The 3,713-nt window shown below is 50.7% G+C and overlaps 1 long non-coding RNA gene across 1 annotated transcript; it reads left to right on the top strand.

The window, feature by feature from the left end:
* The first annotated feature begins 254 nt into the window (after positions 1 to 254).
* On the top strand, positions 255 to 3,483 carry LOC144312431 (uncharacterized). Its single transcript, XR_013377907.1, has 3 exons — positions 255 to 874; positions 1,186 to 1,307; positions 1,592 to 3,483. It is a non-coding gene; the product is annotated as an uncharacterized LOC144312431 (long non-coding RNA).
* The last annotated feature ends 230 nt before the right edge of the window (positions 3,484 to 3,713 follow it).

Here is a 3,713-nt window from a genome sequence, read left to right as displayed (position 1 = left end):
CTGTTTGCAAACTTAATGTGAAGAGCCCAGCCTTGCAAATTATCACGTCTAATCAGAGGCCCTCGCTTGACTGCTCCAGTAATTGTACTGGTATTAGTCAAATTCTTGTTGTCTCCTCATTAGCCGTGAAAAGGAGACTCAAGATGTACTTCATTAGAGTGTCCTGGAAATCTATTGCTGATGTGGAGACGGAGGCAGGGTAGGGGGGAGGAGTGAGGGGTGGGCGGAGGCCGGCATCTCCCACCTCTGAGCTCACCCCCGATGTGCTGCCAGGAGGAGGGCCAGGCCTGGTCTATCTGACACTCTTGGGTCTCTGCTTCTGCATCCAGGGGCTTTGGGGGGTGGTGACCACTTGATGTCCTGGAAGATGCTTGGACTTGGACTCTCCAGGAACTGTGCTCACCAAGGGCTAAGAAGGCCGCGGGGACGGAGCCCACACCAACCTGCGCTTGCCTGTCTGTTCTCTGATACCAGTACTTTCCCCTCCCTCCCTCCTCCTTCCTTCCCTCCCTGCTTGTACTGATTGGATTTTCCCTACCCTCACCCTCGTCTTCCTTTCATTCTCCTCCTTTTTCTTTCTCTTATCTTCCTCTCTCCCAGCCAACAGGTATTCACGAAGCCGCTACAGGGATTGAAATGGAAATGCGCTGAAATAAAACAAAGAAAATTCCTCATTTGCACAAGCCACATTTCAAATGATGGATAGGCTCATGTGGCTGGTGACTACTGCGATGGACGGTGCGGTGCGGAAAGTTCTATGGGACGGCTGCTGTGGCCTAGCCCCTCTCTGCTACGGCTGCGCTGATGGGCTTGGAGGGAGGAGGAGGAGAAGCCAAGGAAGAGAGAAGCGACTCCCCAGGATGCCCAGGGTCAGGTGGGGGAAGCATCACAGTCGTAGAGCTGGTTGAGGAGGGGTCCAGGGGCTAGACGGCAGGATGGCAGGACGGGTGTGGAGTCTCTGGAGGGTGGGGGTCAGCCCGTCGAGCTGGAGGGAGCTTCCCAAGACTGGCCCATCTGTGCACGTCTGCCCACCACCCCCAGCAACCTTAGAGGTCTTTGGCAAGGCTGTTGTTTCCATTTCTCTGCAGGGCCAGGTGTCCCTGGGCTTAGGATCTGGTGAGTGCTCATCGGGTGTGTGGGATGCACCACTCAGGTGAGTGTGTCACCCTCTCTCCTCTCTTCTAGTGGAAACTTCTCAGCCGCTGATCCTAAGGCACTGCCTGGGGTGAGGACCTGGAGGTGCATGACCTTCAAGATCAGACACATCTGCATTTGAACAGATGTGGTCTCCCTTGCTTGAGTCCATGGTAGGTAGGTAGGTAGGAGCTACCTAAGTCACTCCGAGGTGCGATCCTCAGTTATGCCAACTGTAAAATGGGAATCACGACGTCTGCTTTGAAAGTTTATTGTTGTTGGGATTAATGACACGGCACGCACGGTGTCTGCCATGGAGTTGTGGACAATGCATCCATTTGTCTTCCCCTCTCCCTCCCTCCTTCCTTCCCTTCCTCCTTTTCCTAGCTGCCACCTTTGCTCTAGGCCGGAACTTTGGGCCGCTCCTCTCTTTGACAGCAGTCTTTTGTCTCTCCAGGCTTCTGGATGCAGACTTGCTGTCCTCCGTGGCTTGGAATCCAATTTCTCTACCTCTGCAAAGACAAAGCGCTGAGTAAGCTCCCCAGAGATTCACTCTCGAGGTTCCAAGGAGTCTGGGGGCCTCTGTGCTGACACTCGGGCTGCTAATGGACTCGGAATGGATTCGGGGCTGATGATGCAGCCCTGAAAGATGGAGTTCACTGGCAGAGCCATGGTGGCGTTTGGTTTGGTTTGGTTTGATTTTACAGTAATTTCCACAAAATAGGTTTCCTTTTAATCAGGGTTTGCATGTCTGCATTTCTGGCTTCTTGTTCCTTCCTCCCTGGCCCTACAAAGGCCTCAGGGAGATTATTAGTTAGATGCCTCTGGTTGAGAGACAGAAAGGGACCCAGGAGGTGTCTCGGGCCCCCTTCGCATTGTTCTGGGTTGTTTGGAAGGCATGAAGCCCCAGAGGAAAGCCCACTGCACAAGGCTTTCAGATGCTCCTGGCGCTGCAGATGCAGACCTGTTACGTACAGGGAAGCCAGAGGTGGAAAGAGCATGAGCACTTTGGGCCAGATTTGGGAGGCCCAGAGAGGTTAATCGACCTGCCTGAAGTCACATAACTGGTCAAGTGAACTGGGCTAGACTCTCCTTCCCAGGATCCTTGGCACACTTGACCCTTAGTCAATCAATCTGTCATTGCCCACCCACTGCTTGTGAAACACTGTGGACTCACACATCATGTGTTTCATTGTATTAGCTACTGTTCCTGGCAGACACGCTTTGTTTGCATGTGGCAATTGCCTTTCCAGCCAGACTGTCAGTACAGGGTAATGAGAGAAGATCTGGCCTCCCATGACCTTGGTTGTGCTGCTTCCCTCCACAAGCCAGCTTCCTCTTCTAAAAGCAAATGGTAGTAAGGGCACCATCTTTAGAATGTTGCTGGAAGGCAACAGGGAGATGCCGTGTTGGTGCTCAACAAACTCCTTACTCTCAATAGTTCTCTTAAGTCACCACTTGCCGTAAGTTCTACAGGGACCCCTGGGCTAGACCTCAAGTTCTCAGAGTGTGGTCCCTGGACCGGCAGTCACAGCATCATCTGAGAACTTGCTGACATGCAAATTCGCAGCCCCGTCTTGGACCCACTGGATCAGAAATTCTGAGGGTGAGACACAAAGATCTGTGTTCTACAAGCCCTCCAGGCAATTCTCTTACCCCTGAAATTTGAGACCCTCTGGGCTAGACATACCTTTTCTTTTTTTTAAAATTAGTTAATTAATTAATTAATTAATTAATTTTAAAGATTTTATTTATTCTTGACACGGAGAGACAGGGGGAGAGAGAGAGAGAGAGAGAGACAGAGAGAGAGAGAGAAAGAGAACACAAGCAGAGGGGAGCCACAGGCAGAGGGAGAGGGAGAAGCAGACGCCCCGCTGAACAGGGAGCTAGATGGAGGACTCTATCCCAAGACCCTGGGATCATGGCCTGAGCTGAAGGCAGACGCTTAACTGAGCTACCCGGGTGCCCTAGACATACCTTTTCTCCCCATTATGGTGAGAGATCATTGTGGATGGTTTGTGCTCTGGGGAGGCTTCCAGGGTTTATGGTATTAAAAATGAACTTTGGAAGGCAAGTAGCTGCTGGGGGCTTGGGAGGTATTTATGTGCCATAAACAGTGCTTAGGGGTGGCAATGTCACAGGCAAATTTGCCAAAGCCTGACCTCCTGCCAGTGCCCCCAAGACTGGAAGGGCGACTGTTGGGGCTGGGATCAGGGTTCAGATTCTGTCTCAGATGGGTTATCATAAATCCTGTGTTTGTATTGGGTCAGAGAAATCAGGATGCCCACCCATCCGTCCAAGTATCTCCCCATCCATTCTTTCGACTAAAATTTATTTGTTTGAATTAAAGTTGTTTGAACTTTATTCTAGCCAAGCTTTAAGCTATGCCCTTGGCTTGCAGATGCAAGACAACTAAAGACACTAACTTGCGTGCTTTGATTAATTTAAAAAGTCAAGTGATTGAGAATCTGTTTTAATGAAAACAAGTTCCCACCAAATACCACTATCTGAAATATTAAATATTTCTGGGTGGCATGAAGCAGGAGCAATATTTAAAAGGTCTGGCCCCATCTTCAAGG

The sequence above is a fragment of the Canis aureus genome, chromosome 4 (assembly GCF_053574225.1).
Source record: "Canis aureus isolate CA01 chromosome 4, VMU_Caureus_v.1.0, whole genome shotgun sequence".
NCBI lineage: Eukaryota > Metazoa > Chordata > Mammalia > Carnivora > Canidae > Canis > Canis aureus.
The sequence above is the reverse complement of the archived record's forward strand: the minus strand, read 5'-3'. Positions and strand labels throughout refer to the sequence as shown.